Raw genomic sequence first — 24,536 nt, 5'->3', positions numbered from 1 at the left:
GGGAGGAGCTCACGGCAGCATCCTCCCTATAAAAGTGTAGATGGACCGCTCCTTAACTCTTTCTTGCTTCACATACAGATGGCTTGAGGAGGTACAGGGGAGATGCAGGTCTACTAGACAGAATAGAAGATCTGCGCCAGGTGTGTTTCTCTGCATTGGTGTCCCATCACAGGCCCACAAGTGTATGTGTGATCTTTGACTCCTGGCAGTTCACAAGCAGGCGGCCAGGAAACGGTTTCAGCCTATCAACCACTGGGGAGACAAAGCCTTTGTATAAGGAATGAGGAAGCAATGAACACATTCAGCCTATCACAGGAGTTCCCTGAGTGTTCCGAATTATAAATTCTCCATGTCACTGTATGTTATTGAGCCCAAGTAGCTCGCTGTGATCGTATAGTGGTTAGTACTCTGCGTTGTGGCCGCAGCAACCTCGGTTCGAATCCGAGTCACGGCATTGTGGTTGGCAATGTCACGGAAGTTGGGTTTTTCTTTTACAGAATTACCAAATGTACCAGTTGTTTTTGTAAAATGTCTATTAAAAACAGATCCTTTAAAATATTTAAACGATATAACGACAAATTATTTAAACACACATGATTATAAGATGTAGCTATATTGTACCAACTGACATAAATTATCGTTCTTGAACCTATTTGCGGTGGGGGGAATGGAGCTCTCCCCAATGCCAATCAGAATGCAGTTGCAGTTGAGTGACCTGTGATGTGGCTGTCTAGAGGGAATGCGCAAATGTAGCTGTCTCGCAGCCCAATCCAGACGTCAATTGGAGACAGGTTTTCAGGCAAATAGAGCAGTAAGTGCAGAGAAATGCTCACTCACTAAAAATGGCATATATAAAATAGTAAAGTTAAATCCAACCTCACCAGTAAATTGGATTTATCAATAAATAAATAAATAAAGCTTCTCCTCTCTGATATGGAATTACCCCCCAACAAGTATAAGGGAATACCCAATGCTAACCTATGAGAGGGGTAGACCTCACTGTAGTGAAAAATGTAATAGACTGTTTGGTACTACCAGGACATGCCAACTACCACAGTACATGTCTTATCTTTTACTTACATAGCATGATGCCCCTAGGACTACCTAGGGCCTACCTTAGGGGTTAATTATATGTAATAAAATTGGAGTTTAAGGCTTGGCAAGTAGTTTTAAATGGCAAGTCGAAGTGGCAGTACACTGCAGCACAGGCACTGCAGTAGCAGGCTTGAGACAGGTTTGAAATGCTACTTCTTTGGGCAGCACAATCAGTCCCTGGGTATATGGTATACCACTTTACAAGGGGCTTTCAAGTCAATTAAAGCTGTCAGTCAGGTATACTCCAATTACACACATGATTAGGGAAGAAGCACGTGCACTTCAGCACTGATTAGTAGCGATAAAGTGATCAGAGTCCTAAGGCCAACAAAAAGATACAGCAAAATGCGTAGGTGAAAAGCAATAAGGTAGGGTTGAGGCCACCTTAAGAATGCAAGGTCTAACAAAAACAAACTAAGAATAACATGAGTAAAACATCAGGTTTCTCTACGGCATTTGGTGAGACAAGTGTGCCTTCTTTTATCTTCCATAAATGCAATCTTTCCCTGACCCCTTTATTATATAGCTCTTCAAGTAAAAAAGATAAAGCACTTACAAAGGAGCCTCAAATACTCAAAGATGGTAGACTTCTGTAATATGGGCCATAGACTAAAAGCAGCACGAAAACAGAGCAATAGGGTCCCAAAAACTTGAGTGCCACATGAGAGTATGCATGAAAGCCTATCCTTTTCCAAACTAGAGATATACTCATGCAATTTTTGTTTTTAGGAGAGAATGTGCCTGCTGAAAAAAACATTATTTTTAAAAAGTGCATTGCAGAATACCAGGAATTTGCTATGGGACACCTTGAAAACTTTCATACAGATTATTTGCACAAAACTTACAGTCAGTTGTTGTGGCCGAGTCGTTAAGGCGATGGACTAGAAATCCATTGAGGACTCCCCGCGCAGGTTCGAATCCTCCCAACAACGAGAAACATTTTAACATCGGCTACAATTTCAGAAGTTAACCTTTAGAATTTCTTCCATGTCAGTTTTATAAATAGGTGGCTTATTTTGGTGTCACTATTGCCCTTTCACATATTTATTATCGCTACCCCTTTCATATCTTTGCTATAACTCTCGTCCTACATTAGCGCTGGTGCAAACACTTCAAATTATTATACCCTGGCTCTCTCAGTCATACCATTCATGCACTTGAAACTTACTTTACCAATAAAAGAAGCAAATAGGCGTGGCCAAGATGGCGGAGTGAGCGGACGCGTCTCGCTACAGCTCCTGCCAACGGCCTGAATTAGGCTCCGGTTCCGGCACCTTTTCTGACCGAACTCACTGGCCTGGGCTGCCGGAGCCGTTCTAGCACCGGAGCGGACCAGCAAGCAGCTTCGTGGGGCGCCGTGGACGGAAGCGCCACGGAACAACGGCCCGGAGGAGTGGAGAGCCCATCCCCCCTCCGTCCTGAAAGCGAGGCCGAAGTACAACGGAAGGCGCAGCCGAGCGGAGGTACCCAGCCGAGCCTGAGACGGGGCCCATCCGCAAGCTACTGTTCCAGGTGCGGAGCCTCCTGCGGGTGCTGCCGGGGGAACGGACGAGGGGGAGAAACTGCCCTGGCGACAGGACGAGTGCGTCAGCCCTGCAGACAGCGGAGGACGGCGGCGGCAGCACGCAAGGACCACGGAGGTGAGCGCGGCCCCTGCGCACGACAGGCGGGGGGCGCCGAGGTGGCCCTGGAGCATTGTGGGGGTGTGTGGGGCAGCGAGCCTCCCGGCGGGCATTTCGGCCCGGGGTCTGCTGGTGAGGTTCCGTGACGATTTTTCTCGTGTTTATAAAAATTGTCGTAAATACATAATTTTGGTATCAGTGAACCGCAAATGATCCATTTAGTATATCCTGGTGTTTTCGCTATGCTACGAGCAAGAGCGCTCCAGTTACCCACACATTTGTGATTTACCCCTGGCATCCATCTTAGAACACGGAAGCCATTTTGTATTCCTTGCCCTCACATAGTCAATGGACACGCAATGATCTCTTTTCATTAAAGGACACGTAGGCTTCGGCCGGCGATTCACCTTGCTAGTGACACGTGCACCTTAGGCCAGCAACGCTGTAGCAGCATGACTCGGCAAGAACTGCCTCCCCAGCCTGAGGCCAGTCCTGCTATACTGGTTCTTGTGTTCGTTGGCCTGATCATGATTAGGCGGCCGAAGCCGGTAACCGTGCCCATTTACGACCCACAAACATTTCTTATCCTGTCTTTCTTTCTTCCACACCTGGCTCTGCTCCTTTCCTTCTGGGCCTTTATTAGGGGGTGGTAACGAAATTTACGATGAGGCGGTCCGGGTCTTGAATGAAGAATTGACATGGGATTATGATGGACTAGTGGGAACCCCTCATTTGTAATGTTTTGACATCAGATACTGTTGACGATTCCTGTGCAACGCCAAATATTTATTGTATAAGACACGAATGTTTAGAACTGTGGTAACATGTAAAGAATTTGCCTGAAGCCCAATATTTAGTATATAAGGAACAACCCTCTTTGTACAAATCGAACAGGCTCCTAGATACTGCCCATGTGTAGTTTCTGTGACTTCTGTGTCCCTGCAGTAATAAACCTTTGGTCTTTGACGCCACCATCGAGAAGCCCGTGTTTCTGTTTATTTGTGTACCAAGACAGGTTGAACTCCGGGGTCTTCGGGTGTTGTCCCTGACACCTCTGGACGGAACTAAAAAGTCCAGAACTCCACGTTGGCGCCCAACTCGGGGCGACGTCATTCGGTACCGGTCCAAAAGCCTGAAGAATTCGAGGAGCTTCGTGTGAAGATTTTAGAGGGAGGCGCCCCACTTCATCGATCCCGGCATATCGCAAAAGTGGCCCCGACGTCCTCTTCCACGAGGGTTCCGGTTCAGACGGCTGCAGTGGTCCGTTGCCTTGACCGTCGCCCTGTCTTGGACCCGAGGTGCAGTCCTCAGTACGGCCTCAGTTAAGTATTTAGTGGTTGCTAGTTGGTTATTTTGTGAGGGTTGCTCCTATTTGGATAATCCTTTTAGTTCTCAGTTCAGTTCAGTTCTGTAAGGTTATCACTGGTTATTCTAGTTACGATAATCATTCTGTTCAGTTCAGGTATCGATACAATTGTCAGTTCTGGTAGGCCTAAGTTCTCGGTTCAAGTGCGCATCTTTTTGTGTTTTGTTTGTCTTATGTTCCGGATTATAAAATGGTAAGTCAGAAAAATTGTATGTTGTCTTGTTTTAGTTGCAACAGTGATTCCCAGTTGGAGGACTCGTGTTTGGTTCCTCCGATTGGAACTCCCCTTTATGATCTATATTGCAAATTTGGTGTGGGCCCTATCTCTTATAACGAGATATGGATCCGCTATACAGAAAAAGATGGTGTCCTTAGTTGGCCACTACATGGTAGTTTTGAACCTGAAGTTCTCGATAATCTAGAAAGAAGGTTGTTTAAGAAGAAAGCCCGGCCGGCAATGTTTGATTCTTTCCGTTATTGGCGAAAAGAATCTAAACAGAGAGAAATTAAAAAGTTGAAGAAAGAACAGAAAGAGCAAGAGTTGACTTTAGAACAGTCTGCTAGGCAGCTGCAACTCAACAAGTCTGAGAAAACGATGGAGGTGGCCGATAGAGAGCGTAATTTAGCGATAGACAAGTGCTATCCTGCTTTACCATCGAGTACGGCTAAGATAGTAGAGGACCCTGAAAAGGATCCCCTGTTGTCTTACTTGTTACGATCGCCCCCACCGTATGCACCAGGTGCTACGGCTCCACCTATACCGAATGTTCAATTACCGGTTGCTGGACAACCTGGTGTCCCTGTTCTCGCTCCCCTGAATCAAGTTCCTGTACCTCCTGTGGTCAATATTAATGTTCCTTCGACAACCCCTCTTCTAGGGTTGCCGGCTTCTTTACCTATGCCTGTGTCACTCACACCTGCTACTTCACAAGCTATTTTTCCTGCTACTCCTACTGTTCCTGATCTATCTGTTCCAACTGCTACTCTATTCACTGCCTCTGCTAATATTATGACTCCGCTTTCTGTTCGTCGAAGAATCACTGATTCTGTCTCTAATATTCTATCTCCCTTCTATAAAACTCTGATTAAGACTCCTACCTCTGACTCTGTGCAGAGACGTAGTCAGCTTCCCAGTACTGAAGAAAGAGGAATACTAGATTCCACTGCTCTTAGATGGGTTTCGAAAGTTGGAAGATATAATGTACAAAATGTATTAGATACATTTATGCAATGGAACGAACCGACACAACGATATGTGTTCGATGAAATGTGTTTCCTTCTACGTGAGGAATTGGAAGAGGATGACCCTGAATCAAATCTAGGAGAATTAATTAATGTTCAGAAAGAGTTTGCTACAGGTATGATAGTTGGACAAAATATAAAAGAAGCGATGGAACTGGTTCTAAGTTAAAGATCCGACTCATCCCTTCTTTCACCGAGAGAGTTAGAGAAACGTAGTACGAAACGAAATCGTCAATATCCAATGAGAGAGGTTCCACCAATTTGGCGCGAAGCTGTACAAGCTAATGCACCGCTTGGTATTGCAGCCGCTCCAGCCCAATTCCAGAGAGTATGGATACATATTCCATGGAAGCGAGCTGAAGTATTAGCAGTAAAACAGGCTTTGCCAGATCCGCGTAAAAATCCTGCAGGGTACTACAAAGAGTTAGCCCAAACAGTTGACGCTTGTGTATTAAATTTAACTGACATAGATCTGCTGTTTGGTAATGTAGTACCGCAACCAATTTGGGCTAAAATTCGTAAAGAGATTCATCCAGTTGCCCTAGGTGGTGACTGGGCAGCTATAATTGCAGCGGATGGTCAACAAATAGGTGGTTCCAAACCTGAACCTTTAATTGCTAATTTGCCTGGTAGAATAATCGATTTAATGAAAACCTTGATGCCAGCATTGCGCGTTAACTGGGACAAATTGTCCGCGTGCAAACAAAAGAAAGACGAAAGCGTCTCCGACTTTTTCACAAGATTCGAGGAGACTTTCGTGGATCATAGTGGTCAGGATATGAGCACAGAAGGAGGCCAGAGATTATTTGTCGATAAATTTGTGCACAATCTGTTGCCAGAACTTAGTAGTAAATTAAAGAATTCTGAAAGTGCGTGGGCTGTCTCTACGACTGCGCAAATACTTGCGACTGCTCAGTACTATGAAAATAGGGATAAAGAAGAGAAGGAAAAATCAGATAAAAAGACGAAAGATTTAAAAACTAAAGTACTTTTACAACAAGCTTATCCGCCTCGCATGAATCAAACTAATATGCAGCAGGGGTCATATCAAAGAACGGATTATAACTTTCAAAGGCCACAATACCAGTGGAATCAATGTGCTTATTGCAAAAAGGAAGGTCATTACAAAAGTGAGTGTCCAGTTCGAACACAAAATAATGATGCGGCAGCTCAGAGAGGTCGTGGTAGTTCTATGCAAAACTCTAGAGGTCGAGGACGAGGTGCTATGCCTCCACAGACAAGTGATCGCCCCTCTAATTATTTCGACCAGCGAAATGGACAATCTGCCCAACAGAATAGGTCTCCACAGTATCATGTTGAAGACTATTATGAAGCTAGTGAGGAAGGTCAGCAAAGTGAATACTAGGACAGCCATGGACAAAGAGAGGGAGTAGTATCAGTACCAGTAGATCAGAGTGGGCCTTATGTCGCAGTAGCAACATCAGGTATAGTCGAACCGTTTCTGTTGGATACTGGTGCAGCAAAAAGTTCTATCATACATGCAAAACTCCCTGGCGCACCTTTGTCTGGCTCAACAAACGTTTCAGTAGGTTTTTCGGGCGCCCCTGTTCACAACCCTGTCTCTGGTCCTTTGTCTATTTCTGTTGGACCCCGTCAATTGAAAGCACCCCTGATTTTGACGACAGGTTGTAACGAAAATCTGCTTGGTTTAGACTTGTTAAAACGCCTGTACGCGACATTGTACTGTTCTCCAGCAGGAGTACAGCTTACGTTGGGTAAAAGAATCATCTCCCCGATGTACTTGTCGATGGATGCGCTCCCACCAGAGCTGCGTTCACTCCCTGATACTTTTTGGGCGACTGGTCCTAATGATGTAGGTCTATTGGAAATTCCACCCTATGTAGTAACTTTGAAAGCAAATGTCAAACTTCCACGAATTCCACAATACAGAATCTCTAGTGAAGGTGAGCGTGCGCTCCTACTGATAGTACAAGACCTGATCAAGAAAGATGTTGTAGAAGAGACTAGAGGTAATGTCTGTAATAGTCCTGTACTGCCTATTTTGAAACGAACTGACCCTACAAAGCCTCCAGTATATAGGTTCGTAATTGATCTTAGAGAGGTTAATAAAATTGTGATCCCACAGTTTCCTGTGGTACCAGACATTACTGCATTGTTAACGTTGATTCCCGCTACAGCAGCATGGTTTTCAGTTGTCGACTTGAAAAATGCCTTTTTCAGCATTCCGATAGCCGAGGAAAGCAGAGATATTTTCGGTTTTTCTCTAGGAGGACGAAGTTTTAGATTTAAACGCGCTCCACAAGGTTATTGTGAAAGCCCATCCATTTACAGTCAAGCATTAAAAAGTCAGTTAGATTCCTTCGTACTTCCTCGTGGTTCTGCTTTAGTACAGTATGTCGATGATCTTCTAGTGGCTGCCGATGACAAGGAAACTTGCAAAACAGCTACGATTTCTTTATTGCATCACTTGTCAGATTTGAATCACAAGGTGTCACCTTCAAAAATGCAATACTGCTGCCAAGAAGTGACCTACCTAGGTCATCTCTTGTCAAAGGAGGGAAGGAAGTTGACCCCAGAGAGAATAAAAGCAATTACACAGATGAATGTTCCTAGCACGCAGAGAGAAGTGCGTGCCTTTTTGGGTATTACCTCCTATTGTAGGCAATGGATCCCAAATTTTTCACTTTTAGCAAAACCATTAGTAGCCTTGACTGGGAAAGGTGTTCCGAGTCCGGTACCATGGTCTGCTGAATGTCAGCAGAGTTTTTCTGAGTTACGAAATGCACTGTGTTCAGCACCTGTATTGGGTACACCCGACTACAGTAAGCCATTTACGCTCTATGTCCACGAGAGAGAAGGTTGTGCATTGAGTGTGTTGACGCAGAAATTTGGTGATAAACAACGCCCTTGTGCGTATTTTTCATCAACATTAGATCCAGTAGCTAGAGCGTTGCCTAGTTGCTTGAGAGCTACAGCCGCAGCTGCAGCTTCCATTCGACAATCTGCTGGTTTAGTAATGAACAACATGCTAGTAGTTATGGTTCCTCATGCTGTGGATACACTCATGAACCGAACCAAGACGCAACACCTTACCAGTGCTAGATTATCAGGCTATGAATTGACACTATTAGCTAGTCATATTCAGATCAAAAGATGCAATGTATTGAATCCAGCAACATTGTTGCCGACTAGCCAAGAGTCGAGTGATTCCGAACCACACGACTGTTGTTTCAGAACTGAGGAAGAAACAAAAGGACGAATCGATCTAAAAAATACTCCGTTGTCAGATCCAGATGGCACGTTGTATGTTGATGGGTCTTGCTTCAAATTGGAGAATGGTGATGTGACTGCTGCTTATGCAGTAACGACTTTGAGTACGATTGTAGAGACTGCAAGAGTGAGTCAGAATTCTGCCCAGGCTGCAGAATTGATCGCGCTAACAAGAGCGTGCGTTTTAGCTAAGGGAAAGAGAGTGAATGTGTTCACAGATAGTCAGTACGCGTTCGGCGTGGCCCATAGTTTTGGCCGCTTGTGGAAAGAAAGAGGTTTCATTACGTCCCATGGGACTAAGATTCAACATGGTCAGCTAGTTAATGACTTGTTGGAATCTCTAACCTTACCGACTGAAGTTGCGATTGTGAAATGCAGTGCTCATAAAGCAATCACGGATGATGTTGGTCGTGGGAATGCTTTTGCTGATGAGATCGCAAAACAGACAGCTAGAAATATGATGAGTAGAATGTATGTTGCAACGTCTGCAAGATGGATTTCTGAGTCTGGAATGTGTGAAGACACAGTGGAAAGCATGAAGGAAATTCAGAAAGAGGCGACTGAGGAGGAAAAACGTGCATGGAGAGAGAGCACGGGTAAATTGGACTCGAGTGGGTGTTGGATTGATTTGTCGGAACAACAGCGTTGGATGTTGCCTGATGCGTATGTGCTTGCAGTAGTGACGATGGCGCATGGAACAGCGCACATCAGTTCAAAAGGGATTTGTAAGATGTTGGCTCCGGTCTGGAAGAATGACGGAATTAGTAAGTGTGCAGAGAGAGTGGTGAGAAATTGTATGATATGCTTGATGCATAATCCTGGCAAGGGAATCCCCACACCCGCAGGTCACTTCGCTCCTCCTTCCTGCCCTTTTGAAGTGATCCAGCTAGACTTCATTCACATGGACCGCTGTAATAACCTGAAATACGTCCTAGTGGTAGTTTGTGCTTTTTCCAGATGGATCGAAGCATACCCACTGAAGGACAATACTGCCTTATCCACTGCCAAAATTCTTCTTAAAGAATACTTCCCCCGATACGGAATGCCACGGATTGTATGGTCAGATAACGGAAGTGAGTTCGTAGGGAAAGTTATGCAGAGTGTGTGTGCCGGCCTAGGGATTAGGCAAAAATTTCATAGTGCGAATCATCCCCAGTCCGCGGGTTTAGTCGAGGGTTACAATGGCACCCTTAAACTGAAACTCGCTAAGATACAAGCATCCACGGGTTTGTCCTGGCCAGACGCATTGCCTTTGGCTTTGCTATCAACAAGAGCAACTGTACATTCTAGAGTAGGGCTTAGTCCTTACGAAATAGTTTTCGGTCGTCCTGCAAATGTTTGGGGGGTACCTAGACCGAAAGAATTTAAGCAGCTGGAATACCCAATGTTAATTGATTACCTTTTCGACTTGACTGCTAAATTGAGTCTTATTCACCAACAGGTTTTCGACGCATTGCCAAAGCCACCGGAGAGTCCAGGCCATCAGCTGAAACCGGGTGATCAGGTGGTCATCCGAAATTTTGCAAGAACGAAAAATCTTCAGCCCAGATTTATTGGCCCTTTCCAGGTCCTGTTAGCAACGAGAACTGCTATTCGTGTGGCCGGAAGGAAACATTGGATCCACACGACACATGCTAAACGTGTGCCTCTGCCACTTCCTTACGACAACTGGGTAAAGAAAGGAATCGGTGCCTCTGAAACGGAACGAGTCCCCAGGTTCATACCTTTCAGCGATGCAGAACTGATCACGGATTCACCAAATTCTGACTCTCCTCCTGAAACTGCTCTTTTGAACCCTGAACATTTGCCATCTGCACCAAAAGAACATTTGCCATCTGCGAACGTGAACATTGCAACGTCAGCTGAAAATACATTGTTTCCAGATCAGACAGCTCCTGCAAAACTGAGATACAACTTGCGTTCTCGCGATATGGACAAATAAAGCAGAAAACTGCCTATTTTCAGATTTGAATTTGCTATACATTGCCTCCAGCCAGGAAGTTTGCTAATACTTTGTATTGTTTCTTTTTGTTTTAAAATTGCCTTGCCGTCTGGGTAGCCGTAGGGTCGTGGCTGTGTGCCTAGTTGAATCTGCAAGGATCTGACACAAGGTCGATCTTTCTGTTAGTTCTGGGAACTCCCAGGGCTGATAGAGGCATTTTCATCTACGTACACATCATCAGTGGTCGCGAACGGTCGTAGAAGATGGGGCTTCCTGAGCTACAACGAGAAAATGTAATTTATGTTCGCAGAAATAGACTGTACAGAATACTACACAGCAAATGCTTTCTAATGCAATGTGCAGTTACATTTTTAATTGTTTTGATAACGCTGGTGGGTGGAATCGTCTTTGGCGTACATTTGATTTTTGTGCCAGTAGCTACAGTACCTCCCCTTGATCCTACTACTTCTACGGTTTCTTCTATGCATTCTTTTCACTCATTTCCTGAACACGAACAAGCTCGACGCTCAGAATTTATTAACAATACATTTGTACAGCTCTTGCATCAACACCAACTGATAGTTAATACTACAAACTGCTGGGTGTGTGGCTTGATACCTCACACTATGGATAAAGGCATTCCCTATCTAGTCTTGCCTTTCAGCTACAATGGATCATTTTATGCCTTTCAGACCATTTTTTCATATGCCCTTGAGACCTATCCTCCGCGTCCACCACGGTCCACTAAATACAACTCAGCCAACAAAGCTTTAGTCCAGGGAATTATTGATATGATTAAAGACGTCAATAATACTCCATCTTATCCTAGAGATGAATTACTGGTGTATCTGAGTTGGAACTCTACAGAGTATCGCCTTAGTTTGGGAGAAAGCAAGCGTAAAAGCTCCACTTCAGTTTGGGTCGTGCCTCACCGAGGTCAGGTCTGTTTGCAAGGAAATGGGAGAAATCCGAAAGCTCAGCTAGGGAAGAGTGAGTGCGTTGAGACTTACGTATTTCCGTCTAACTCCTCCCCTGCCTTTCTGACTGCTAGGGGTACCTACTTCATTTGTCAGGACAGAGCATATACATGGCTGCCTGCTGACTTTTCAGGTTCATGTTATATTGCTCGATTGTTACCCCCGACATACACTGCTTCTTCAGATTATCATAAAACCAGAGTAGCAAGAGGTGTCTTCAGCAAGGAAGATACCGCTGGTCAAGAAGCTGGAGACTTTTTCAAAGGTTTCCTTCCGTTTTGGGGGCCTATGGCTAATAGTAGAAATCTACGTCAACTAACACGGGTAGTTGAATCTACTATTACAGAAACTGCAGGTGCCCTTAGTAACTTAACAGCTGAGCTTCAGGCGGATCGTCTCATGACGTTGCAGAACCGAATGGTTCTAGACGTAATACTTGCAGATCGAGGTGGGGTATGCAGAATGATCCAATCGAGCTGCTGTGTCTTTATTCCTAATAATGCTCCAACAGTCTATGAAGCAATCTCTAAGCTACACAAGATTTCCGACTCTATACACGTAGATAAGGGAAACTGGTCCTTCATGGAGTGGTTTTGGACTCTGGTATCAGCGTGGGGATGGAAGGTTCTGATGGTTATTGGTGTCATCCTAGTATTTCTGTTCTCGTGCTGTCTTATTATCCAGTGTGGTCCCGCTCTGTGTAGTCTCTGCGCTGCAACCTGTTTCAGGAAACCACCTGCATTAGGAGAAAAGGCACGAGGCAGGATGATGATACAACGACATGTCACTGACCTAATGAGCATAGAATTAGACTCTGACTCTGATATAGACTGAGTAATTGCCTATGTAAGGGCAAAAGGAGGGTCTGAGGTTCCGTGACGATTTTTCTCGTGTTTATAAAAATTGTCGTAAATACATAATTTTGGTATCAGTGAACCGCAAATGATCCATTTAGTATATCCTGGTGTTTTCGCTATGCTACGAGCAAGAGCGCTCCAGTTACCCACACATTTGTGATTTACCCCTGGCATCCATCTTAGAACACGGAAGCCATTTTGTATTCCTTGCCCTCACATAGTCAATGGACACGCAATGATCTCTTTTCATTAAAGGACACGTAGGCTTCGGCCGGCGATTCACCTTGCTAGTGACACGTGCACCTTAGGCCAGCAACGCTGTAGCAGCATGACTCGGCAAGAACTGCCTCCCCAGCCTGAGGCCAGTCCTGCTATACTGGTTCTTGTGTTCGTTGGCCTGATCATGATTAGGCGGCCGAAGCTGGTAACCGTGCCCATTTACGACCCACAAACATTTCTTATCCTGTCTTTCTTTCTTCCACACCTGGCTCTGCTCCTTTCCTTCTGGGCCTTTATTAGGGGGTGGTAACGAAATTTACGATGAGGCGGTCCGGGTCTTGAATGAAGAATTGACATGGGATTATGATGGACTAGTGGGAACCCCTCATTTGTAATGTTTTGACATCAGATACTGTTGACGATTCCTGTGCAACGCCAAATATTTATTGTATAAGACACGAATGTTTAGAACTGTGGTAACATGTAAAGAATTTGCCTGAAGCCCAATATTTAGTATATAAGGAACAACCCTCTTTGTACAAATCGAACAGGCTCCTAGATACTGCCCATGTGTAGTTTCTGTGACTTCTGTGTCCCTGCAGTAATAAACCTTTGGTCTTTGACGCCACCATCGAGAAGCCCGTGTTTCTGTTTATTTGTGTACCAAGACAGGTTGAACTCCGGGGTCTTCGGGTGTTGTCCCTGACACCTCTGGACGGAACTAAAAAGTCCAGAACTCCACTGGGCCCTGCCTATATTGAACTGTTTGGGCCCCCGTGAGGGCCCCAGTCCCGGGGCATCCCCTCCCTCCCTGTGCACCGAGCGGAGCCTCCCGAGGATCTTCATTGGGGAAGCCTGTTGAGCGCGTCAGGGGCCCTCACCTGGAGCTGTTTGGCCCTAGGCACCGCCCGGGGGGCACATGTCCTGGAACCAGCGGCCCCTGACCCTCGGCGGATAAAAGTGGCACCCAGCTTCCCAGGCGGCCCGAACTTTCTTCCTCCTCGAGGGTCCTGATCCCACAGCTTGGGCTCTACGTCTGGCTTGCCGCTGGGAGCCGAGCAGGAGACGGGAAAGACGTGCCACGATCCTGCGCCACGATTTGAGGAGGGGTCTTTGAGAGAGAATAGCCCACGGGGGGCCCAACGGTTGGTGGCAAGCTCGCCGCGACTAGTGAACACCGCCCAGACAGGGGGCCGTGGGGGAAGGGGCGCCTGGGCCCCCGCAGCGGAGGAATGTCCACGAGTAGGCCGCCCGAGGAAAGACAGTGAAGGAGATGTTTGCTAAATCGCACTCCCCTCAGCTGAAGGACGCCACGGCCCTCGCACCGAAGAAGGCGGAACAGGCCCTGGAGGAGGGTGCGGAACCCATTACGAAGGCCTTCCTGGAGTCCCTCTTCGCCACCCTGAGAGACGACATCCAAACCCTTAAGACTGAGTTCTCCAGTGAGATTCGAGAGGTGCGACGCGAAATGGACGGCATAGGCGAACGGGTGGCGGATTTGGAGACCAAGGGCGACGAGCGGGAAACGGAACTCTCAACTCAGCAACAGGAGATCATTCGCCTACACGATCAACAGGTGGATCTGCAGCTTCACCTGGAAGACCTGGAAAACCGCTCTAGGCGGCATAACATACGCATTCGCAATGTGGCCACATCTGACGCTACTCAAGATGTATTTCGCTATGCCAAGGAACTCTTCAACTACGAGCTGGGGAGGCCATTAGACTCACCCCTGCAGCTTGACAGGGCCCACAGGACTGGCCCGCCCTGCGCCGCAACGGCCCCACCGCCCGACATCCTGGTGTGTGTCCAGGATTACCGCACTAAGGAGGAAATTCTTCACAAAGCGCGCCAGTCACATCCGATAGCATTTCAGGGCACGTCGCCATTGCTGTATCAGGACTTGGCGGCGCTTACGCTGCACAAACGCCGGCTCTTCAAGCCGGTTACCTCCTTCCTACAGCAGAAGGGTATTCTGTACAGTTGGGGCCACCCCTTCCGTCTAATCTTCAGACTGGACAATAAGCAATACAACCCTGATCGGTGGCTGAAGCTTGCTCTCTGCTTGGCATCGAGACACCGACAGAGGATACGGAGGCCCAGGGGCCCATGCCGCAGACCGAGGGGAGGAGGCCACAATGGAGCCAACAGCGACGCAGGAGACGAGTCAAGAAACCTCCGGCGACGGAAATTGCAGCGGGTCAGCGTGCCGCGGTGGACGCAGTGGCCACAGATGGTAGTTCGGGCCCCACGGGATGACCGTCTCAGGACATCGTCTGATTCACTTGTCCGCTCTGGCCTTCTGGCCGATGGCGGGAGAGAGGCTCCCGGACAATCCAGTAAGACTACCTTACTTTATTTCCTTTTACTACTTTTCATCCCTGGATGAGAGACTGTGACTTTCTTTTGGACACTCCATGATAGTTGGCAGTTGGGGGGGAGGGGGGTGAATCCTTGGGGGTTGGGTGAGTTCTTTGGGGTTGGGCGAAGGGGAGGGGGGGACTCGTGGTTCATGGTCGACGGGCTGAATGAAGAGATGAGGCAGCAGGGGTGGAAAGGGCGGCAATGCTGGGAGGTGGGTGGGTCTGCGAGTGCGGGTTTGGGGCGCCGGACTAATGATATGCTACTAGTCACTACTTCGTTGAGCAACAATGGGTGACTTGGTTGTACTCACTCTCAATGTGAGAGGTTTGAACAATCCAGTGAAACGTAAGGCGCTACTCTTGCTTCTAGAGCGTTCCAAGGCTGACATCTGCCTATTGCAAGAGACACACCTCCTAGCTAGAGACTGCCACCGCCTCCATTCTAACAAATTTCCACTGCAATTTTTCTCCTCCTGCACAGAGAAAAAGGCCGGAGTAGCAATCCTGGTGGCACGCACATTCAGGGGTATGGTTTTGGGTAAGATGGCAGAAATTAAAGGCCGGTTGCTGGTTTACAGGTTTGCGTTAGGAAACCTAAACTACACGATTGATTCGATTTACGGTCCAAATGAAGGCCAAGAAAAGTTCATACACTCCGCGCTTACAGAGGCGACTGACACGGTAGACCGTCACATTTTGCTGGGGGGTGATTTGAACTTGGTCCTAGACAACTTGCTAGATCGCTCCTGTCAGCGCGTTAGCCAGGTGGGCGCCTTGTCTCCGTCAGGTTTGGCTCGCTTGAGGGATCTTGGGCTTGTGGATGCATGGCGCGAGCTTCATCCTGGCGAAACAGACTACACGCACTTCTCAGCAGCGCGTAGGACCTATGCGCGTCTAGATTACCTGCTTGTCTCCACTGCGGCTCGCCCACTTGTCACCAATGCAGAAATCGGAACAGCGTCGCTATCTGATCACGTGCCGGTCACGGTCACCCTGACAGGGCCACGAGAGCCACGTTTAGGCAGGGTGTGGAGACTCCGGGACTCCTTGCTTTATGGGAAAGACGTGGTTACTAGAGTCCAGGCCGCCATAAAGGACTATCTGTCCCACAACAATAACGAGGATACGACGCTTACAACGCAGTGGGCTGCTCTCAAGGCTGTGCTGAGAGGTGAATTTATCTTGCTTTCCTCCGCGGAAAATAAGGAGCGCCAGGTCAAACGGGACGAACTCACCCAAAAGACCAGAGAGCTTGAGCAAATTCATAGAAGGACGGGAGCTCCGAGAATTTGGAGACAATTACGGACTGCCCGTCAACAACTGGCTGCACTTGACATTGACAGGGCGGAATACGCAGCTTTACGGCTGAAACATGCCTACTACACTGGAGGGGATAGATGTGGGCGCCTCCTGGCACACAAATTACGTACGGTAGCCCAGAAACGTGAGGTTAAAGAACTGAAGGGGCCCGATGGCACCAGAGTCACCGGTGACCGTGCAATCGCGGAGGCTTTCAGTGACTTCTATGCCACTCTCTATGAGGCGGATCCGCCTAACCCAGAGGCAGAATTGGCCTTTCTCGAGGAGGTACCGTTGCCAGCCCTGACCCAGGAACAGGTGGATAATTTGGAGAGAGACATCCGCCCGGAGGATGTTATCTCGGCAATCTCTCGGCTCAAACTCGGGAAGGCGCCGGGGCCGGATGGCTTCCCGGCGTGCTTCTACAAGACCTTTTGTATTCAACTCGCACCGTTCTTGGCCAGACTCTTTACATCATTCGCAGAGTACGGGGCGATCTCCCGGGACTTGCTCGAAGCAGCCATCGCGGTCATACCCAAGCCAGACAAAGATCCGACTGACTGTGGGGCTTACCGGCCCATTTCCCTTTTAAACGTCGATCTCAAATTATACACAAGCGTCCTCGCTTCTAGGTTGGGCCCCTACATGGGAGGCCTTATTCAGCCGGATCAGTCTGGCTTCATCCCCGAGCGCCAGACTTCTGACAACACCAAGCGGGCCCTCCATCTCATTGAGAAGGCGTCCCGTACGCAGGGCGAATATATGATGCTAGCCATCGACGCAGAGAAGGCCTTTGATAGGGTCCATTGGCCATATCTCGAGAAGGTCCTTCTAAAAGCGGGAATGGGTCCCAAATTCCGGGCCAGAGTACTTAATTGCTACAAATTTCCCTCGGCCTCCGTTAGAGTCAATGGCTTGTCCTCCCCGCGTTTCCAGATTGAGAGAGGCACCAGGCAGGGGTGCCCGCTGTCTCCTCTCCTGTTCGCCCTCTATATGGAGCCGCTGGCACAGCTCATCCGTACTGACCCGGAAATTAGAGGCATCAAATTCGGGGCAGACGTCCACGTCATCAATCTATACGCTGACGACGTCTTGTTGTCACTTGCGGACCCCCGGGGCTCTCTCCCTGCCTGCATGACCGCCCTAGACAGGTTCGGAGGCGTGTCAGGCTTCAAGGTCAACTGGGCGAAATCGGTGGCCCTTGACCTAACCCTTGCCGCAGACACACGCGCCACGCTGCAGGCCCGGTTCCCTCTGCGATGGGCCACGGAGATGGTTCCCTATCTGGGGATCAACCTGGCGGCCTCCCTTCAGACCACAGTGGACGTTAACTACACCCGCCTCCGGCAGAAGGTTCGGCAGGAGCTGGGGCAGTGGAAACACTACCCGTTGTCCTGGTTGGGCAGGGTTGCGGCGATCAAGATGACGGTCCTACCCCAGATTCTGTATGTTTTTCGCACTATACCTCTCACCCCCCCAACAGGATGGATTAAGCTGGTGCAGTCTGATCTTTCCCAATTTGTTTGGAACAGAAGGAAACCGCGCCTAAAAGCCCAAATAGCGATGCTTGCGCCAGAACAAGGGGGGATCGGGATTCCAAACTTGGCCGCTTACTTCCAGGCGGCACAACTACGCTTCTTGGCGGAGTGGGTCCAATGGGAGTCCGGGAAACACTGGTTATTTCAAGACCAGGCAGTAGCGGGGTGCACATTACAAGAGATCCCGTTTATGCGCAAAATACATAGGCCCCGCAACTTGTACGCCTCCCACATTACGCGAGTCCCGCTGGAGATCTGGGATCGGGTGGGAGTGGACCTCGGTCTCACAACCGCCCCCTCTCCCCTCACCCCCATTCTTGATAACCCTGACTTTCAACCGGGGCTGGACGGAAAGGCCTTCGAACGATGGAAGTCGGCCGGCTGTCGCTCCCTTTGCCAGATATACGGTCCAGAAGGGATAATTCCATTTCTGCAACTACGCCAGGACTTTGGCCTCCCGGAGACCGAACGACTCCATTACTTTCAAGTTAGGCATTGGGCCCTCGGTAAGACGGTAAAACCAGACGCAGATCGGAGACTGACGAATTTCGAATATTGGTTGATCACCCGCAAGTCGGACAAGCAGCTAATCTCTGACTTTTATAAACTGCTCACACTCAAACACCAGCACACATACAGCGCGAGTAGAGCACGGTGAGAGAGGGAGATGGGGAGGACATTTACTCATAAAGAGTGGGAGGGTATATACTACAGGGCTCGACATTCGGCATACCATATGGGGCTCACGGACACTCTAACGAAGGTGGTGACCTACTGGTACTACATCCCAGAACGTCTATATGAAATGGATAGTACCAAAGACCCCCTGTGTTGGCGAGGCTGCGGACAGCTAGGCACCCTCACGCACATTCTTTGGGACTGCAGCCTATTGCAGGAGTACTGGCGTCAGGTTCTGGATGATGTGGACAAACACTTTGACACTGAAATCCCGCGTTTCCCATCCTACGTCATTCTAGGGCTCCCAAATGCACTGACCTACCCCCTACACTCACGAAGGGGGCGCTTGATAGCCATTGCTCTGGGCTCGGCGCTACAGAACATTGTAACCCACTGGCGCACGACCCACTTCCCCACATATCAAGGATGGCTCCACCGCCTGTGGCTGGTCCTGGGTATGGAAAGACTTTCTCTGTATAAAGCTGGGGAAGGAGCGAGGTACGCGGAACTCTGACAGCCGTGTCTAGCTCTTCTGTCCTTGGAGTTTGTGGAAGTCACCTGTCCGAGGTATCTTCGATTGCTAAGGTTGACTGAGATTGCCCCAACGGAGGGGAACGCCATGCCTGCCCTCAAATCGGGAACGGGATGAAGTATGACTAGCCGGAACGAGACCATGGATCACCGGGGGTGGGGGGGGTTGGAGGGGGGAGCAGTGGGGTTGGGGTTTGGGTTTGTTGGGGTTGGAGTTTCTGGGCGAGGGGGGGACTGGTTACGGGATGGGACGGGTTGAGGGGGTCTAGGGATGGGGGATGATAGTTTTATAGTGTGTTGACCAATGGCACAGTTGTGCGATGGGCATAAGCCATATTTTAGGTCACCATCAGAGGGTGAGGGCTGAAGACAGGAGTTGGAGCTGCCCTCATTATCGTTGCATTTTTTTTTTGAAACGCGGCCGGCCCGGTTGGGTTGTAGGCGGCTTGCTGTGTATAACTACAATTTCTATATACTGCATACCCTACCCTCTGAGGCACTCGCACCCTAGCTCTACTGACCTGATTGACAAGCACCCGTGTGTGTTGATACCTGTATCGTGTTGATTTCTTCAATAAAAAACATTTATTACTAAAAGAAGCAAATAGAAAAATAAAACAAAAGTGCTTGCTGGATTAGGCAAACACACTTCATAAAACTGCATTTTCTTTTCTATTCTCCCTGTGTTACAAGCTTAACTGCTCCCTGTGTAATTTCTCTTAGCCTGCTGTCCCAGGAAGAGAATTTTATCTACAGGCTCTTTCCGTGTTTTTTTCCCAGTCTTTCTTTTCCTTTTCTTAGATTTGTAACTGTTCCTTTATGTGCTCTATTTAGGCGCCATTAATCTCATTTGAGCTCCTTGTACCTGCTGCTGTTTTCTCCACACCTCATACTGCCTTTTCCCTCTTTCTCTCTTTCTCTGAGGTTGGTGGCTACTTTCCAAAGCTTCTGATGCCCCAATGTTCCTTCATCTTGTTGTCAGACGTGAATTGGAAAAGCAACCAAATTAACAAGCCTTTACCACTCATACATGGCAGAGGTTTATACTTTAATTCAATGAGCTAAGAAAAGCGTGTTGTGGGGCCCCTACGAGCCATGGTGCTTGCTTCATCATAATTAGGCACGCAGTCATTAGCCACAGCTCTGATCATGGGTCACTGAGGTCAGTTTCAATAATTCCTCAAAAACCTAACCATGCAGTCCCCCCTAACTGTGTAGTTATCTTGCTTTACTGCTGTTTGTGTGATTAGTTGGGAGGAGCTCACGGCAGCATCCTCCCTATAAAAGTGTAGATGGACCGCTCCTTAACTCTTTCTTGCTTCACATACAGATGGCTTGAGGAGGTACAGGGGAGATGCAGGTCTACTAGACAGAATAGAAGATCTGCGCTAGGTGTGTTTCTCTGCATTGGTGTCCCATCACAGGCCCACAAGTGTATGTGTGATTTTTGTCTCCTGGCAGTTCACAAGGAGGCGGCCAGGAAACGGTTTCAGCCTATCAACCACTGAGGAGACAAAGCCTTTGTATAAGGAATGAGTAAGCAATGAACACATTCAGCCTATCACAGGAGTTCCCTGAGTGTTCCGAATTATAAATTCTCCATGTCACTGTATGTTATTGAGCTCAAGTAGCTCGCCGTGATCGTGTAGTGGTTAGTACTCTGCGCTGTGGCCGCAGCAACCTCGGTTCGAATCCGAGTCACGGCATTGTGGTTGGCAATGTCACGGCAGTTGGGTTTTTCTTTTACAGAATTACCAAATGTACCAGTTGTTTTTGTGAAATGTCTATTAAAAACAGATCCTTTAAAATATTTAAACGATCTAACGACAAATTATTTAAACACACATGATTATAAGATGTAGCTATATTGTACCTACTGACATAAATTAACGTTCTTGAACCTATTCGTGGTGGGGGGAATGGAGCTCTCCCCCATGCCAATCAGAATGCAGTTGCAGTTGAGTGACCTGTGTTGTGGCTGTCTAGAGGGAATGCACAAATGTAGCTGTCTCGCAGCCCAATCCAGACGTCAATTGGAGACAGGTTTTCAGGCAAATAGAGCAGTAAGTGCAGAGAAATGCTCACTCTCTAAAAATGGCATGTATAAAATAGTAAAGTTAAATCCAACCTCACCAGTAAATAGGATTTATCAATAAATAAATAAAGCTTCTCCTCTCTGATATGGAATTACCCCCCAAAAAGTATAAGGGAATACCCAATGCTAACCTATGAGAGGAGTAGACCTCACTGTAGTGAAAAATGTAATAGACTGTTTGGTACTACCAGGACATGCAAACTACCACAGTAAATGTCTTACCTTTTACTTACATAGCATGATGCCCCTAGGACTACCTAGGGCCTACCTTAAGGGTTAACTATATGTAATAAAATTGGAGTTTAAGGCTTGGCAAGTAGTTTTAAATGGCAAGTCGAAGTGGCAGTACACGGCAGCACAGGCACTGCAGTAGCAGGCTTGAGACAGGTTTGAAATGCTACTTCTTTGGGCGGCACAATCAGTCCCTGGGTATATGGTATACCACTTTACAAGGGGCTTTCAAGTCAATTAAAGCTGTCAGTCAGGTATACTCCAATTACACACATGATTAGGGAAGAAGCACGTGCACTTCAGCACTGATTAGTAGCGATAAAGTGATCAGAGTCCTAAGGCCAACAAAAAGATACAGCAAAATGCGTAGGTGAAAAGCAATAAGGTAGGGTTGAGGCCACCTTAAGAATGCAAGGTCTAACAAAAACAAACTAAGAATAACATGAGTAAAACATCAGGTTTCTCCACGGCATTTGGTGAGACAAGTGTGCCTTCTTTTATCTTCCATAAATGCAATCTTTCCCTGACCCCTTTATTATATAGCTCTTCAAGTAAAAAAGATAAAGCACTTACAAAGGAGCCTCAAATACTCAAAGATGGTAGACTTCTGTAATATGGGCCATAGACTAAAAGCAACACGAAAACAGAGTGCAATAGGGTCCCAAAAACTTGAGTGCCACATGAGAGTATGCATGAAAGCCTATCCTTTTCCAAACTAGAGATATACTTATGCAATTTTTGTTTTTAGGAGAGAATGTGCCTGCTGAAAAAAACATTATTTTTAAAAAGTGCATTGCAGAATACCAGGAATTTGCTGTGGGACACCTTGAAAACCTTCATACAGATTATTTGCACAAATCGTACAGTCAGTTGTTGTGGCCGAGTGGTTAAGGCGATGGACTAGAAATCCATCGGGGTCTCCCCGCGCAGGTTCGAATCCTGCCAACAACGAGCAACTTTTTAACATCGGCTACAATTTCAGAAGTTAACCTTTAGAATTTCTTCCATGTCAGTTTTATAAATAGATGGCTTATTTTGGTGTCACTATTGCCCTTTCACATATTTATTATCGCTACCCCTTTCATATCTTTGCTATAACTCTCGTCCTACATTAGCGCTGGTGCAAACACTTCAAATTATTATACCCTGGCTCTCTCAGTCATACCATTCATGCACTTGAAACTTACTTTACCAATAAAAGAAGCAAATAGAAAAATAAAACAAAAGTGCTTGCTGGATTAGGCTAACACACTTCATAAAACTGCATTTTCTTTTCTATTCTCCCCGTGTTACAAGCTTAACTGCTCCCTGTGTAATTTCTCTTAGCCTGCTGTCCCAGGAAGAGAATTTTATCTACAGGCTCTTTCCGTGTTTTTTTCCTAGTCTTTCTTTCCCTTTTCTTAGATTTGTAACTGTTCCTTTATGTACTCTATTTAGGCGCCATTAATCTCATTTGAGATCCTTGTACCTGCTGCTGTTTTCTCCACACCTCATACTGCCTTTTCCCTCTTTCTCTCTTTCTCTGAGGTTGGTGGCTACTTTTTAAAGCTTCTGATGACCCAATGTTCCTTCATCTTGTTGTCAGACGTGAATTGGAAAAGCAACCAAATTAACAAGCCTTTACCACTCATACATGGCAGAGGTTTATACTTTAATTCAATGAGCTAAGAAAAGCGTGTTGTGGGGCCCCTACGAGCCATGGTGCTTGCTTCATCATAATTGGGCACGCAGTCATTAGCCACAGCTCTGATCATGGGTCACTGAGGTCAGTTTCAATAATTCCTCAAAAACCTAACCATGCAGTCCCCCTAACTGTGTAGTTATCTTGCTTTACGCCTGTTTGTGTGATTAGCTGGGAGGAGCTCACGGCAGCATCCTCCCTATAAAAGTGTAGATGGACCGCTCCTTAACTCTTTCTTGCTTCACATACAGATGGCTTGAGGAGGTTCAGGGGAGATGCAGGTCTACTAGACAGAATAGAAGATCTGCGCCAGGTGTGTTTCTCTGCATTGGTGTCCCATCACAGGCCCACAAGTGTATGTGTGATCTTTGACTCCTGGCAGTTCACAAGCAGGCGGCCAGGAAACAGTTTCAGCCTATCAACCACTGAGGAGACAAAGCCTTTGTATAAGAAATGAGGAAGCAATGAACACATTCAGCCTATCACAGGAGTTCCCTGAGTGTTCAGAATTATAAATTCTCCATGTCACTGTATGTTATTGAGCCCAAGTAGCTCGCCGTGATCGTATAGTGGTTGGTACTCTGCGTTGTGGCCGCAGCAACCTCGGTTCGAATCCGAGTTACGGCATTGTGGTTGGCAATGTCACGGCAGTTGGGTTTTTCTTTTACAGAATTACCAAATGTACCAGTTGTTTTTGTAAAATGTCTATTAAAACAGATCCTTTAAAATATTTAAACGATCTAACGACAAATTATTTAAACACACATGATTATAAGATGTAGCTATATTGTACCTACTGACATAAATTATCGTTCTTGAACCTATTTGCGGTGGGGGGAATGGAGCTCTCCCCCATGCCAATCAGAATGCAGTTGCAGTTGAGTGACCTGTGTTGTGGCTGTCTAGAGGGAATGCACAAATGTAGCTGTCTCGCAGCCCAATCCAGACGTCAATTGGAGACAGGTTTTCAGGCAAATAGAGCAGTAAGTGCAGAGAAATGCTCACTCACTAAAAATGGCATATATAAAATAGTAAAGTTAAATCCAACCTCACCAGTAAATTGGATTTATCAATAAATAAATAAAGCTTCTCCTCTCTGATATGGAATTACCCCCCAAAAAGTATAAGGGAATACCCAATGCTAACCTATGAGAGGGGTAGACCTCACTGTAGTGAAAAATGTAATAGACTGTTTGGTACTACCAGGACATGCAAACTACCACAGTAAATGTCTTACCTTTTACTTACATAGCATGATGCCCCTAGGACTACCTAGGGCCTACCTTAGGGGTTAACTATATGTAATAAAATTGGAGTTTAAGGCTTGGCAAGTAGTTTTAAATGGCAAGTCGAAGTGGCAGTACACGGCAGCACAGGCACTGCAGTAGCAGGCTTGAGACAGGTTTGAAATGCTACTTCTTTGGGCGGCACAATCAGTCCCTGGGTATATGGTATACCACTTTACAAGGGGCTTTCAAGTCAATTAAAGCTGTCAGTCAGGTATACTCCAATTACACACATGATTAGGGAAGAAGCACGTGCACTTCA

The 24,536-nt window shown here is 47.1% G+C and overlaps 3 non-coding genes across 3 annotated transcripts; all 3 read left to right on the top strand.

The window, feature by feature from the left end:
* Positions 1-382: 382 nt before the first annotated feature.
* On the top strand, positions 383-454 carry TRNAH-GUG (transfer RNA histidin (anticodon GUG)). Its single transcript has one exon. It is a non-coding gene; the product is annotated as a tRNA-His (tRNA).
* A 20,161-nt stretch (positions 455-20,615) lies between these two features.
* TRNAH-GUG (transfer RNA histidin (anticodon GUG)) lies at positions 20,616-20,687 on the top strand. Its single transcript has one exon. It is a non-coding gene; the product is annotated as a tRNA-His (tRNA).
* A 1,489-nt stretch (positions 20,688-22,176) lies between these two features.
* On the top strand, positions 22,177-22,258 carry TRNAS-AGA (transfer RNA serine (anticodon AGA)). Its single transcript has one exon. It is a non-coding gene; the product is annotated as a tRNA-Ser (tRNA).
* Positions 22,259-24,536: the final 2,278 nt, after the last annotated feature.

This window comes from Lissotriton helveticus, chromosome 12, assembly GCF_964261635.1.
Source record: "Lissotriton helveticus chromosome 12, aLisHel1.1, whole genome shotgun sequence".
Classification (NCBI taxonomy): domain Eukaryota; kingdom Metazoa; phylum Chordata; class Amphibia; order Caudata; family Salamandridae; genus Lissotriton; species Lissotriton helveticus.
This window is presented reverse-complemented; position numbering and strand designations above follow the sequence as displayed.